Here is a 16777-nt window from a genome sequence, read left to right on the forward strand (position 1 = left end):
GTACCGTTAGAAGGGGGACAGAAGTGGCATTATGCACATGCTCCAGGGCCTCGTGCTCCTCCTATAAGATCAAGTAATATATTTTGAAATAAGACACACCTAAATCTGTGTTAATTTGTAAATAAAAACGTGCCAGTGCCCAAAGCCCGCTAATGCAATTAAATGTGTGAACACGGGAAGCTGAGGCACCATAATCCTGAAGCCATCTTGGGCCTCTTTAATCCATTTACAGCCACCCCCTGCCCCTTCAGCTCACTCTCACAGCTTTCTGCTTTCTCCATTTATGACGCTTTTTTGTTTTTCTCTTCCGCCGGCTAAACCATATGTGTTTTTTGCTCACAGTAAATGCTTGAGGCAGAAAAATAAGTGCTAGTGCCCCGCACTGGAAACAACAAGAACAAATTAAGCACTGACCTAAATCCCCTAGACAGTACCAGAGCTGAAGCTGTCAAGTTTTTTTTTTTTATGAGGATTGAGGGGCATATTTACAACAATGTGGCGCAGGCTAACGCAACAAGTGACCTTGTTGCATTGCCCTGAGCCACAGAGAAAATGTGCTCTATCTACAAGATAGAGCACATTTCTGTCCTCTCCCCTGCGCTGGTGTGCCTAACACTGATGCATACACCCTTGCACCATAGTGTAAGGATGCCTGTGACACAGAAAGGCTTGTTTCTGTGCAGGAGGGGACACCTTCCTGCACAAAAAGAATCAATGGAGGCTTTTTCCTCTTTCTATGTGTGCTGCAAAATGCAGCACATATAGAAAGAGGAAAAAAAGAGAAGAAATAAAGATATTTCTCCTTGTTGCGCCTCCCCTGGAAAGGCGTAACATTTGATGCATTCCAATGTCTTGTACATCTGAGAATTCACCAAAACCCATCGTTGATGCATGAGAAAACCCACAGTGACACCCACGGAAAGCCTTCCCGATGCAGTGTAAGGCAACTCAGTGACTTGTTCTGCGTTGCCTTACACCATATCTACAAGGCCATGAAAAGCCAAAGTGGCTTTGCATTGTCATGAAGATATGGGCTTGTACTATGTGCTGCTGGTGCGTCACAAAAATGAAAGCACCAGAGGCGCACAGCACTTGTAAATAAGCCCCTTAGGGGTATATTTACAAGCCCCTTGCACCACCTTAGCACCATCATAGCGTCATTTGTTTTGCAATAAGGTGGCTTTTCGGCTGCGCCATATTTGCAAAGTGATGCAATACTTGTGTTGTGCCACTTTGCAACCCTTGGACCACATTATACGTCAGGCATAATGTGTGCAATGGGGGCATTCCAACACACGAAGGGCCGAAAAAATGTCGCAGTGAAATTTACATTTCAGTTCACCATTTTTTCAATCATTTTTAACGCCTGCTCAGAGCAGGCATTAAAATGATGCACCCATTATATTCAAAGGGCCTCCTATGCTTTGCTGCACTAGCATCAACATTTTTGTTGACGCTATTGTGCTGACGACCTCCATGGTACAATGTATGGTAAATACGGCACAAACATGGTGTTGTTAGTTGCCAGTAAGGGGGTTCAAGAAAAGTGGTGCATCATCTATGATGTGCCACATCCTTACAAATATGCCCCTTAGTTTTAAACTTAGAAAAAATTGCTCATGACCTCTTGGCCTGGGATCACTTTCATGTCCTCGGGACAGCAAACATTTCTGACATGCCTGATTTTTCTGAAACTATGCTATTACCTGTCAACTCACACCATCTACCCAGCATGTCATGTTCGATGTGTTTCTTAGCAGCCAAAATGTTATAGTACTGACAGATATATTTAGTTGTTATGTTCTGTTATGAATACATTATTATATTGTCTACTGGAAGAAAACTGTTTGCTCAACAAAGAAGAGGGGTCTGGAAGGATCTGTATGGAAGAGTTTTACTCAGAAGAGGAATCCACAGTCCAGTGTCTCAGGGATTTAGAACTGTGCAGGAGTGACTAGAAGCTTACATCAACCAGCTCGATGTGGAACACACAGGAAGGTGAAGCCTGCCAAGAATTTTATTGAGCCCTCTTTTTCCTTGGCTTCCTATGTTCCCTTAGTTGCCTCCATATGGCCATGAACTTGCTTGTTCTCATTTTTGACTTGAAGGTGTATTAGATGGGGGTTAATAAAACCTTTAGCCCCCGGTCCACTTTACTCTACTACTGCGGCCACATAATTATCTATACTGAAATCTCATGTGAGTATTGTGCCTGTAAGAGGCAGACATGGCATTAGTACCCACATATTACCGCAAACATTCACTGACTCTTGCCTGCCTTGGATCCCTATGTGTAGGCATCTGTTCACATCTTTACTCCCTCATTGAACTCCTGCCATCATCTCCTTTTTGTTCCCCGCCATCTTCTCTCCTTTCTAAGTATTGCAACCACTGCTCGGATGGGCTCTTCAAACCCATTTCCGTGGTGGTTCCTTGGGTCAGTGTCACACCAAATGGGATTGTAGAGGATTCTGAAAGATCCAGCATTGGAGGCAGCCCCTTTCCAGCACACAGAGACTAGTTGGCAGAACCATACAAAAATCTTGGGTTCCCCAAACTTATAATGGAATGCTGTGTTTGTCGCTATATTTATATCCCAGATGTATTTATGACTGCTGCTAATGTTAATGCATAGCACTTTTTATTTTGTGTGGAATTTAGATTCTTCCCTTTTTTAGACTCAGGACCAGATTTAGCGCCTGATTACGAGTTTGACAGTCCATGCACCGCCATGGTGGCAGCTGCAGTCTGATCACCAATGGCTTGGCTGTCGGACCTCTGTATTATGATGCTGGCCTTTGAGCAGAGACCGCCACGATACCGCTGGCACCACCAGGCATTACAGACCGCCACGGTGATGAGACAAAAGAAACAGGCTGGCAAAGCTTGTGTTTCCGCTGGCCTCGTTATGATGTTGCATACCACCAATGTGATGGTGGCAGTCCAACCACCACGTCCCAGCAGGCAGAAACGGAGAGTATAAATGAAGCAACTCACCTGCAGGCAGCATTACACATCCTGTTACGCCATGGGGTCCATCATACATGTCTTGCTGCTACGCATCGAAGGTGCAAAAAATCCAAGCCGCCGTGGACGCAACCGACCGTAAGTACACACATCTACCTGTGTCATTACGCTCAGCAACATATTGGGGGTCATTACAACCCTGGCGGTTGGCGGAGAAGTGGCGGTAAAAATTGGGAAATATGACCATGGCGGTTACCGCCATGGTCATCCGCCACTTCTCCCATCAGACCGCCATAGCGGAGACGACCACCGGGCTGGAGACTTGGGTCTCCAGCCCGGCAGCCGTCACAAGACCGCCGGCGGTATCATGACCCGGCTTACCGCCATGGATTTCATGGGGTTTGGAACCGCCATGAAATCCAAGGCGGTAAGCACGATCAGTGCCAGGAAATTCCTTCCCTGGCACTGATAGGGGTCTCCGCCACCTCCCTCCCCTAACGGACAATCAACTTACCTTGACCGTTGATCTTCCAGGAGGGGATGGGATCCATGGGGGCTCCTCTGCCGCCAGCACACCGTCAACAGAACACCGCCATGCCGAATCACAGAACGTGATTCGGTGGGCGGTGTTCTGTTGACGTGGCGGAGGAGGTGGAGCAACCTCCACTTCCCCGCCGCCCGCCAGTATGGCTGCTGGCGGCTCTCCGTCCGTAAAAGGATGGAGGGCTGCCAGCAGTCATAATACGCCGAGCGGAAAACCGCCACCACTGGCGGTCTTCAGTACGGCGGTCCCTCGGCGGTCTTGTGAAAAGACCGCCGAGTTCGAAATTACCCCCATTGTCTCAGCATTGTCCACATGGTATAGGGCTCACGCTACAGGCACCAAGAACACGTGTCATTGTGCACACGGTTAGCATCATTCACAATGAATGGCATATTCACAGCCATTAAATGCCTACTTTGGGCAGGTCACTGACACTGCACCGCAACACTACACAAAAACACACGTCTGCTCATCTCAGGGACAGTGAAGTGAACACAACATTGTGTCACACAACTGCAACATCACAGCAACATCACATCAACCAGTGCAACTGACACCCTCACATTGCACACTTGCCATGTACTGTCATCAGAATGAACACAAATATGTATGGATGAATCACAGAACACAAACACTCCTTCCATGAAACAACCCTGCAATGGACCCACACATCACCTACATTGCAACACAGTGGATGGACAATGGATTCACAATAGTTTGAGAGACACTTGTACAAAGCTCACTATGCAAACAATATCTGCACAATAGGGATGGGGCATCAGAAGCACTCAGGGAAGGATGCTGCACTGGGACACATCACACTTTGCACGTGCCCCTAAAACAACATTTGCACGGGAACTGGCCCTTAAGGTATCTCTGGGACTAACAATAGTAGAGCCAAGTGACATGCCTATCTGCAGAATGTGCAAATGCAAGTCAAGAAAGCACATACAACTGCAATGGCATGGGTCATACATCTAGATGAAGTAACTGCAAGGTACATACAGCGAAATGGACACTTAAACAGTCAAATGCAAAGGAAGCTAGCACATTTGAACATACTCCACGACTGGATAAACACAACTGTAGTTTCCACACATGAGACAAATGGACAATCCATATTAGGGGACAAGTCTGTCACCATACATGCTGACATTGGACAACAAACGACGAAATACTTACCATACCAAACAGAACTCAATGCAATGACACCACAATTGCATTAACAAACACATATCCATATAGTCAATAGGTAACATTGTCTTGGGTGACAGCAGCACTGCCCACAAAGTCATATTTTGCAAATAACAGCAAATGAATCAGTAATCAGGTTGAAACATACACAACTGTAGGCATACAACACAAGTTTCTCAGGAACAACATAAAAGTAGAAAAAGAATTGCAGAGAAAATCTGTACCCAAACAAACAATTACTTGGGTTTATTAACTTGAATATCTTCAGAACGAAGGCCATTGGCCAGTCCAATTAATGTCCATTGTTATAAATTGGGTCTTTGGTTGGAAGTCAGTTTACCCTCTGCCCAGCATGGACCCTTACTCTAGTCAGGCCAAAGGAGAAACACACCTGGTTAACCCTCACTCACCCCCTTGGTAGCTTGGCACAATCAGGAAGGCTTAGCTCAGAAGCAATGTGTAAGGTATTTGTACCAACATACACAGTAACACAGGGAAACACTACAAATTGGACACCACACCAATTTAGAAAAATAGGTAATATGTATCCAAATCAAACAAGACCAAAATGACAACAATCCAACATACACAAGTTAAAATATAAATTTTAAAAAGAATAAGAGTCTTACTCCATACAAACAATGAAAAAGATGATTTTGCACAAAGTACATGGTTAGTGCCAAAAATGAAGCCGCACTTGCGAGCCTGCGTTGGAAAAGGCAGCGATGCATCGATTTCTTCCTTGCAAGGGAGGCTGTGCGTCGTTTCTTCTCCAGTCAGGCTGGCGATGCATTGTTTTTCTCCCTCGCAAGAGAGCAATGCGGTGAATTCCAGGCTGGGCACCTCGGATCTGCTCAGAGTCAGAATGACTATGACGCCCAGGGACGACGCATGGAAAATCCTGTTGAGCGTTGTGAGAAAACCACGCTGAATAGAGTTTGCATCATCATCAGCAGCTGCAAGCATGTTTTGCACTTTGTTTCTCCAACCACGATGAGTCGATCTCCCAGCCTCGATGCAGGTGAAGCGTCAATTTTAGCCACACCGAAAATTTCCCCCTACGGCGTTCTGTGCGTCGATTTTCAGCTCTTGTTCTGCCAACTTCACCTTTCGAGGGCCCAGGGAGTGGCAGGGTAGGAGTCTCAGCACAGAGTCCAGATGCTAGTAGAGGAAGAATTTAATGACCCCGAGACATCAAAACATGAGGCAAGCTCAGTTCGAGCCCATGGAGATTCTTCACAAACAGAAATATACCACAAAGTACAGTCATTATCCCCCTTTCACAGGCAGAAGCAGCAACTGCAGGATAGCCCAATAAAGCACAACCACAGGTGGGACAGCACTTCTCCTCAGCTCTTCTCCTTGGCAGAGGTTCCTCTTGAATCAGAAATGATCTAATTATTAGGGGGTTTGGGTCCAATACTTATACCCCTTTCAACCTTTGAAATAGGCCTACTTCAAAGGAAAGTCTCTGTTGTTCACAAGATCCTGCCTTGCCCAGGCGAGGCCCCAGACACACACCAGGGGGTTGGAGACTGCACTGTGAGAGGACAGGCACAGCCCATTCAGGTGTAAGTGACCGTTCCTCCCTCCACTTTAGCACAAATGGCTCATCAGGATCTGCAGGCTTCACCCCAGCTCCCTTTGACTCACTGTCTAGAGGGGATTCAGAAACATCTCAACTGTCAAACTGACCCAGACAGGGAATCCACAAACAGGCAGAGTCACAGAATGGTTTAAGCAAGAAAATGCCTACTTTCTAAAAGTGGCATATTACAACTAACAATCTAAAAACCAACTTCACTAAAAGATGTATTTTTGAATTGTGAATCCAGAGACCCCAGACTCCATATTTCTATCTGCTCTCAAAGGGAATCGGCACTTTAAAGTTATTAACGGCATCCTCCATGTTAACCTATGAGAGAGATAGGCTTTGCAATAATAAAGACTGAATTTAGCAGTAAAACACATCAGTACATGTCCCACCTTTAACATACACTGCACCCTGCCCATGGGGCTACCTAGGGCCTACCTTAGGGGTGCCCTACACGTATGAAAAGGGAAGGTTTAGGCCTGGCAAGTGGGTACACTTACCTAGTTGAATTTACAGTTTAAAACTGCACACGCAGACACTGCAGTGGCAGGCTGAGCCATGTTTACAGGGCTGCTCATGTGGGTGGCACAACTAGTGCTGCAGGCCCACTAGCAGCATTTGATTTACAGGCCCTGGGCTCCTCTAGTGCAAATTACTAGGGACTTACTAGTAAATCAAATATGCCAATCATAGATAAGCCAATTACACATACATTTTGCATAGGAGCACTCGCACTTTAATACTGGTAGCAGTGGTAAAGTGCCCAGAATATCAAAAACAGCAAAAACAGAGTTCAGCACACATCAATAACCTGGGAAGCAGAGGCAAAAAGTTAGGGGAGACCATGCCAAGGATGCCAAGTCTAACATCCATGCACCTGGCTGTGCCCACACTTGACTCCATTCACTGCCAGGGAACCTCCACAGAAAGGGTTTCAGGTGGGTAGGCAGACACCTAAGGGACAATCCTTGGGTAGGGTGGGTTAGGTTTGGGAGAGGTGGACTGTTTCTTTGGAGGGGTGGGCTTCTTGGGGGGAGGGGTATGGGTGCTTGCAGGTGGGCAGGTGTGACGGGGAAGAGTTGGATGTGGAAGGGATGGGTTGGGATGTGGTAGGGGGGTTTATGAGGGGGTTTGGAGGTAGCAGAGGAAAGGGTAAGGTAAAAAATGAACCTTTGGAACACGCAACGGTCTTCAGAAAGGGTTAGAGATTTGAAGGTTGAGGGAGTGGTTGTCTGGTGTGTGGGTGTAGATGTCTTGGGTGTGTGTGTTTGTGAGGTACACTTCTGTTTGGGTGGTGTCTGTTGAATGTGTAAGTGTTGGCGTTTGCATGTCTTGGGGCTGGGAGGTGGAGGTGCTGGGTGATGAAGCAGTGGATGTGTGTGTCTCTTTTGGGGTGGTGTCTGTGGGTATGCTGGATGTGGTGGATGTTTGTGTGTCTGTTGGTGTGATGTCTGTGAGTATGCTGGATGTGGTGGATGTGTCTGTGTGTGTTCTGCTGGTGTCTGCAGGTATGGTAGGGTGGTGGATGTGTCACTGGCTGTTGTGGTGGTGCCTGTGGGTATGCTGGATGTGGTGTGAGGGTAGGTGGGGGTGTCTGGTGAAGTGGTGGCTGATGTCATGTTTGTTGGTGTTTGTGTCAATGTGTGCTGCTTATGTGTGTTGAGATGGATGCGCATGGATGTGTCTTTGTCTGTGTGCTTTGGATAATCAAGGGAATGGGGAATTTGGATTGGGAGGTGGAGGGGGGAGGACTGTGGGAGGTGACTGGCTGCCATAAGTGAGGAGATCAGAGCCTGAAAAGATCTCTGTACGTCAGATATGGCATTATGAATGCCTTCCAGGAAAGCATTTGTCTGCTGAAAGTGGCTGACCAGCCCCTGGGTGGCATTCACAGTGGCAGTCTGACCCACAGAGATGGTCCTCAGGAGGTCAATTGCCTCCTCACTCAGGGCAGCAGAAGTAACAGTGGCTGAGGCATAGGTGCCTGGGGCAAAGGAGAAGCCCACCCTCTTTGGTGAGCCAACATGTCCAACTGGGTGGGGGACAACAGGAAGGGTGGCGATAGAACAGGTGATGGTGAACAAAGACAGTACAGGAATAGGTCCCAATGGGACCACTATCACTAGGGAGTGGCCACTGGAGGTAGAATCCAATAATGAGGATGTAGATCCAATGATGTGAGGGGCATTCCCCTCACTGTTCAGGGCATTGGGTCCCTCTATGTTAGTGGTCTCATGACTGGCGGTACTGTGGCCAGATGCTTCCCTACTTGGTTGTGCCTTGTCTCCTTCACTTGCCTGGACTGATGCTGCAAATACCAAAAGAAAAAGGGTCACCACATGTCCTGATCACAGTTGAACAATAGCTGTGATTAGCAAACATTGCCATCACGTTACGTAGGCCCCAGCAACAAAGTACATCAAAGTGACTCCTACATGTACCATACCATATGCTGTCACGCCGCTGCGCGTGGCACAAGCCGAACATTCGGCTCGGGCCGTGGCACGCGGTGTGAAGACGCGCCACGTCCCCAGCCTGCTGTGCACATTACGAGGTCCCAAATTGGGCATGGGACCTCGTTCTTTTTTAGCGCGACGCGCTTCCAGGCAGGTCTGACCTCCCCCACTCACCTGTTCTTCTTTTCCTGTTGTTTTGTTGTGCCTTCCTTTATGTTTTTTACTTTTCCCATATTACCCCTCTCTTCCCAGCATTCCTTGTTCCCTACTCTCTATGGCCACCTAGTCCATTATGTTCAATGTGTTTTTCCCTATCTAAGATGGTGTCCTTGTACTTCCTGTTGGTCGCTTCCTGTTTGTTGGTATTTAAGGGCTGTGATTCTTTCTCTCCTTGCGCTGCAACACATTCTGTTTGGATGGTGTCTTCATTCCTGCTTCCTTGTATTCTATACTGGTTCTCGTCTGTTCCAGTGTTTTTTCCTGTACTTTTGCTCCTGTATTCATTTTGTTCCTGTTTCAGGAACCTATCCTTTTGGAGGTTTTTTCCCCTTTCAGGGTTTTTTTCCCCCTGGCCCTACTTCTGAGGGACACGGCCTGCTCTTGGCGTATCCATTGGCTACAGCACCGTGGCTACCAGAAAGAGTCGCCCCTACCTGGGCCAAGGCCGAACATTCAGGAACAAGATCCTCGCCACTCATTCTGCGGACTCCAGGTTAAAGCAGCACGTAGGTCGTGACAGATTGCAGCGCCCAAAACTCCCGACGTCGTCTAACACCATGGATGATACAGTGGTGGCTGCTGCAGATCCTGATCATTCTCATCTGGCAACCATTCAGCAACAGGCTCAGGAACTGCAACAATTACACAATGAGAATGCTGCTTTACGACAGGCTTTGGCTTTCCGCAGTGCAGATGTTCCGGCTGTCTCCACCTCTACTCCTCATTTCTCCGGTGAAAACAACTAAACTGCGAGAGTTCCTCGATGCATTAACTGTGTATTTCGCCTTCCGACCCACCCAATTCTCCCACGACAAGACAAAGGTGGGATATCTTATCAGTGCGTTATCCGGTCCTGCCTTGGCCTGGGCAACCCCGATGGTATCCTCCAATGACCCAGTACTGTCGGACTATCCCACCTTCGTGAACCGGTTTAAACAGATGTTTAGTCGTCCAGGATTGGAGGCCTCTGCTGAAGAAGCATTATGTGACATCCAACAAGGCTCACAAAATGTCATCCAATATCTTACCCGCTTTCGACAGCTAGCGGCTGAGACCACCTGGGTGGAACGAACTCTAGTGACTTTATTCCGTAGAGGACTTAAAGAGGAGATTAAAGATGAGTTAGTACACTCCACCCGAGTTGAGGATCTTCGTGGTCTGATGGATCTAGCTCTTTCCATCGAATACCTTCTCCAAGAACGACGTATGGAGAAGAGAAAGAGTAGTGGATCTTCCCAGCCAAGCACTTCACGTGTCTTTTTGCATCGTCCTGAGGAACCTCGTACTCCCATCAGAGACACAGAAGGTGAACATATGCAGGTGGATACCACTCGAGGCTCACTTTCCGTCAGCGAGCGGGAAGAAAGACGTAAGAAAGGATTGTGCCTGTATTGTGGTGCTGCCGGTCACATGCTTTGTACCTGCCCCGTTCGTCCTCTAAGGCCATCGGGAAAAGCCACTTCCCGTCCTCTGTAAGAAGAGAGGGGACGGGATCATCTGCTATACCTTCCATCAGTTCATTCAAGGACAATGCCAGAACTTTGTTTATGTTACCTGTGACATTACAGTTACCGGACGATCGTGAAGAAAGAACAATGGCTTTACGTGATTGTGGTGCTAGTGGCATATATATGGATAAGACTTGGGCCACAACACAACAAATACCAACACGACCCAAAGAAGTCCTGGAACAATTTCACACAGTGGATGGATCCTTAATATCCTCTGGTCCAGTCGATACTACCACCCTGACACTAAGTTTACAATTTGGGAACCACCAAGAACACATTTCATTTGATCTAATATCATCCCCCAATCATACTATCATTTTAGGAATTCCGTGGTTCATAAAACATAACCCTTATGTAAATTGGGAAACCCAGACTATTTCCTTATCCTCACAGTTTTGTCATGAGAACTGCTTTGCTTCAGACACATATTGGTCACCCAAGAGGTTGATGCCTACTGAAATTAATACCGGATGCTCCATCAATACAGTCCAACGAGTCCCCGATCACTATCTAGAATTTCAAGATGTATTCTAAAAATCATCCAGACCTGTGTTACCCCCTCATCAAGATTACGATTGTGCTATTCCCTTGGAACCTGGGGCGATCGTTCCCTTTGGGAGAATGTATTCACTCACAGAACCCAAAAGGGAAGTTCTCAAGGAATATCTGCAAGAAAACTTACATAGCGGTCTTATTGTACCATCATCCTCTCCAGCAGGGGCTCCTCTCTTTTTTGTACCCAAGAAAACGAAGGATCTTCATCCCTGCCTGGATTTTCGAGGTCTAAATAAGATAACTATAGAAGACCGTTATCCTTTGCCCCTCATCACGGATATTCTAAAGGCAGTCAGAGGGGCTCAACGATTTACCAAACTAGATCTTCGTGGAGCCTACCACCTTTTGCGTATTAAAGAAGGAGACGAGTGGAAGACTGCTTTCCGAACCCCATTTGGTCATTATGAGTACAGAGTTATGCCTTTTGGTCTCACTAATGCCCCCTCAATTTTCCAAAGATTTATGGACTCTGTGTTCTCTGATCTCTTGAACAATACGGTCATCATCTACTTAGACGATATCCTTATTTACTCAAGATGTCCTGAACTTCATTCTTCTCACTTGAAACAAGTCCTCCAAAGACTCAGGGAACATCAACTGTCCTGTAAACCAGAAAAGTGTGAGTTTGACAAGACCGAAGTCAAATATTTGGGATATCACCTTAGTCCCACTGGAATAGCAATGGACCAGGAAAAGGTACAAGCCATCCTAGACTGGCCTTCCCCTTCCTCTATTAAGGAAACGCAATATTTTCTAGGACTGGCTAATTTTTATCGACAGTTTATCTTAGACTTTGCAGAACAAACCAGCCACATAGCTCAAACATTAAAGAAGGAGAATTGAAAGAAAGGCTTTGTCTGGACAAGGGCGGCTGAAATAGCTTTTCAGAGTCTAAAAAAGGCCTTCACTCAAACACCGATATTGAGACACCCGGATACCAACAAACTATTTATTGCTGTTACTGATGCTTCTGAAAGAGCCATCGGAGCTGCCTTACTCCAACAACAAGAAGATGAAGGTCTTGAACATCCTGTTTTCTATTTGTCCCATGTACTCTCTGCATCGGAACAACATTACTCAGTACTAGAAAGGGAGTTATTAGCCCTGAAAACAGCCTGCCTAGAGTGGAGACAGTTTCTTATGGGTTCCAAAGAGCCCTTCGAGGTGAGAACAGACCATTGTAACCTACAATGTTTCCGTAATTTTCTATGCCAGAACAGTCTTCAGGCTCGTTGGGCCTTTTTCTTCAGTCAATATGACTTTTATGTCACCTATATTCTTGGATCCCAAAACATACTGGCCGATGCTCTGTCTCGCCGTTATCCAGATTGTACTCCTACCCCATCACAATATCTACTTGAGCCCAGTAAAATCATCGGAGTAGCTCAATCTTTCCTGGATGAGGTACAACTGGAATATTCCAACCTGTCTGATCAAGAGTTAAAGAAACTAAACCCCTTAATATGTAAACTGAAGTGGTATTATTATTATAAGAACCTGTTGTTTCTCCCTACTAACGGAGTAAGAGAAAAGGCACTTCAAATGTGCCATGATTCTCTGGTTGCTGGTCATAGAGGCATCAAGGCCACACAGGAACTACTCTTGCGGTCTTTCTGGTGGCATACCTGGAAATTGGATGTCAAAAGATACGTTCAGGCTTGTCCCATATGTGCTCAAGTAAAACTACCCCATGCCAGACCTGTGGGATTTCTACAACCATTACCTGTTCCACCGGCTCCCTGGCACACCATTTCTACTGATTTCATGTGTTCACTACCTCCATCAGCAGGAAACTGGGTTATCATGGTCACAATAGATTCCTTTACAAAGATGGCTCACTTCATTGCCCTGAAGAAATTACCTACTTCCCAAGAACTAAGTCAGATATTTATCCATCATATTTTCCGTGTCCATGGACTCCCACACAGTATTGTATCTGATAGGGGACCTCAGTACATCTCCCTGTTTTGGATACATTTCTGTAGGATACTGAATATCAATATAGCACTATCATCTGGTTTCCATCCCCAAACCAATGGACAGACTGAGCGTCTTAACCAAGGATTGGAGCAGTACCTTTGCTGCTTTTATAATTCTACCCAGAGCAACTGGAACACTTACCTTCCTATCACTGAATTCTCTTACAATAACACTGTCCATAGTGCCTCCAAGGTCACTCCCTTTTTCTGTTCTTATGGCTATCATCCTACCTCTTTTCCTACTACTCCTCAGTCAACCTCTTCTCTTCCTGCTGTCACTTCCTTTTCCAGACAACTTTTACAGATCCATAGATTGATTCGATCTAACTTGTTGAACACCAAGAGATACATGAAGAGAATAGCAGAGAAAAAGCGTAGTGATGCTCCAGTATATCACCTCCAGGATAAAGTCTGGCTTTCTTCAAAATTTTTGCCTTTACGCCTTTCTCAGAATAAGTTCACACCTCGTTACTACGGTCCTTTCCGTATTCTTCAGCTGATTAATCCTGTCACTGTCCGTCTTCACCTGCCTCGTACCAGGAGGATTTATAAGGTCTTTCATGTTTCCCAGCTCAAACCCTATGTACCTGATCCTTACTCTTGACAGTTTCCTTGTCCTCCTCCTTTGTTAGTGGATGATGTACCAGAATATGAGGTACAAGAGATTTGTGATTCTCGTATCTTTCACAAACGTCTTCAGTATCTGATTCATTGGAAGGGTTACCCTCTCAGTGAATGCTCTTGGGAAGATGCATCTTCTGTTCACGCACCTCTTCTGATTCGTCATTTTCACTGCTTGCTTCCGCACAAACCTGGACCTTCAGGGGGGGACCTACTGTCGTGCCGCTGTGCGCGGCACGAGCCGAACATTCGGCTCGGGCCGCGGCACACGGTCTGAAGACGCACCGCATCCCCAGCCTGTTGTGCACATTACGAGGCCCCAAATTGGGCATGGGGCCTCGTTCTTTCTTAGCGCGACGCGCTTCCAGGCAGGTCTGACTTCCCCCACTCACCTGTTCTTCTTTTCTTCTTATTTTCCTGTTGTTTTGTTGGGCCTTCCTTTATGTTTTTTCCTTTTCCCATATTACCCCTCTCTTCCCAGCATTCCTTGTTCCCTACTCTCTATGGCCTCCTAGTCCATTATGTTCTATGTGTTTTTCCCTATCTAAGATGGTGTCCTTGTACTTCCTGTTGGTCGCTTCCTGTTTGTTGGTATTTAATGGCTGTGATTCTTTCTCTCCTTGCGCTGCAACACTTACTGTTTGGATGGTGTCTTCGCTCCTGTTTCCTTGTATTCTATACTGGTTCTCGTCTCTTCCAGTGTTTTTTCCGGTACTTTTGCTCCTGTATTTACCTATTCATTTTGTTCCTGTTTCAGGAACCTATCCTTTTTTTTAGGTTTTTCCCCTTTCTGTGTTTTTTTCCCTCTGGCACTACTTCTGAGGGACACGGCCTGCTCTTGGCATATCCATTGCCTGCAGCACAGTGACTACCAGAAAGAGTCGCCCCTACCTGGGCCAAGGCCGAACATTCAGGAACAAGATCCTCACCACTCGTTCTGCGGACTCCAGGTTAAAGCAGCACGTAAGTCAAGACATATGCATGCATTTCATCTGAAATGTCAACAGTTGCCCACCAGAAAATCAGGATCTCAGGCAACTACAATAGCATGGCTGAAGTTGAGAAATTAAATTACCATTGAGCAAGTAGGAGACCACAATACCGTCAATGCTTTGCTTCATTGAGCATACCTCAGTTAACTGTTGTCATACAGTACTAGGCCAATGCTAACTTCATTCCCACAGATCCCCCACAAGGTCATGCAGACAACTATTTGTCACATGCATGACACAACAATAAGAGCTCCTAAAACCTGCCATTTTGCTGACAATAGTACAGTAGCCTGGAGAAGGTGACATGGGAATATTGATGTCACACTGGAATCACATCAACAAGGCACATTTCACCATGTGAAATTTGTCCTAATGAAGTCATGGAGGTAGTACCAATGTTGCTCAGATATGCTAAACATTTGGCATCGAAATGTACACTGGAGAAAAAATTTGCAAAATGTCAGGGAGATATGTCTCTAAAATCTAGAACACTACAAATCAGCAAGCCCCAGGGATATGTCTAGCATCCCTTACAATGACATACTTTGATTGCATCAGTAGACACCATTAGTCCTTTGTATGTTGGAGGCACCCAGAGATTTGCTAGTACTTGTAGAAGGCCCTCAACATACTTTGCTAATGGGAAGCTACACCACTGTCTCCATTTTGGTCCTGCAAACCCAGATGTCTGTGGATGGATGGTTGTACCCAACCACATATGATTCCAACATAACTGCAAGTCACTCCATGATGCATGCCAACAATTAGGTAACAAACTTTCCCCATTACATTTTTGCAGTGCACTTTTCCACATGATGCCACATCAATTGCATGGAAATGCAAATTGTGAGTACAAACTCAAGTCTTACCTGTTATGTTCCCCATTGCTACTGCAGTCGTACGTGCCAAATTACATGCTGTGATGGGTTAGGGTATGTGTGAGCCAACAATCAATGGTGACACACTCCTATCTGTGGCACTACATGAAATGTAGCCCCATTGCAAATGTCCTATTCCATGCACATATGTGAGCGAATACAGAAATTATCCCATGATCAATGGTAGACCATGCATGAAACAGCAGTGCACACATTTTGTCAAAAGAGTATGGGACAAATGCTAACATGTAGACACAAGGAATGCTAACAACAGTGATGGCACATAAATATTGTCAATGGCCATTCCCCACTTACCAAGGGAATATTCTGATCTGTGGCTGACCCAAAGAAGAATGCACTCTGTCACATGCATGATGTCCACCTTCACATGGCAGACAGTAGTGAGGCATCAGCACTCGTCAAATACTGAAGACAAGTGGCCTCTGGGGGGCAGATGCCAATTTACTCACTTGACCAGGCTCATTGGTTAAGACTGTGGTCCATCACTTCTTTTTCTTTAACCTGTAACACTGTTGAGTAGTGCTCTGTAGCATAGAATTTACACCCATAACAACAACAAACATTACTTGATTGGTCAATGTACATAGCCATGTGTTGTACCTGGAAAGCAAATTTTTGTGGAGTGCACACAGTTGTGTCCTAGATCCCTGGGCTAAAAGGCAAGGCACATCAGTATGCACCACATTACCTGTATACATAAACAATTACTTCTCAACTGTGCCACACATGGCCTTTCCCTAATCGTCAGGGGAGACATCAGAACCTAACATATTAACTTGGCTATGTGACAGGCAGGAATATGCCCTGTAATCACCCCCTTGTGGATGCTGTGTTCCTGTCAAATGCCCATCAAGTTCCGTGTACGCCACCGCCAGAATGTGGGCCATTAGGGTGATCATGGTCTGACGTGCGACCTGCCCATGTTGGGAGGACAGTTCCAGCTGGACCGCTGACATCCTCAGGGCCCAGTGTCTCAGGTCCTACCACATCTTGTGACAGGGGCACTCTAGCGGCTGTGGACCCCCAGGGTCCGCACCTTCCGGGTGATGGCTCTCCATATCTCCTTCTTCTGATCAATCAATCAAATAATCAAATAAATTTCTTAAGCGCACTACTCACCCGGTAGGGTCTCAAGGTGCTGGGGGCCAGGGGGGCTACTGCTCAAAAAGCCATGTTTTTAGGTGCTTTCTGAAGGTTAGGAGGTCCTGGGTCTTGCGTAGGTTGGTGGGGAGGGAGTTCCAGGTTT

This window comes from Pleurodeles waltl, chromosome 5, assembly GCF_031143425.1.
Source record: "Pleurodeles waltl isolate 20211129_DDA chromosome 5, aPleWal1.hap1.20221129, whole genome shotgun sequence".
Lineage (NCBI taxonomy): Eukaryota > Metazoa > Chordata > Amphibia > Caudata > Salamandridae > Pleurodeles > Pleurodeles waltl.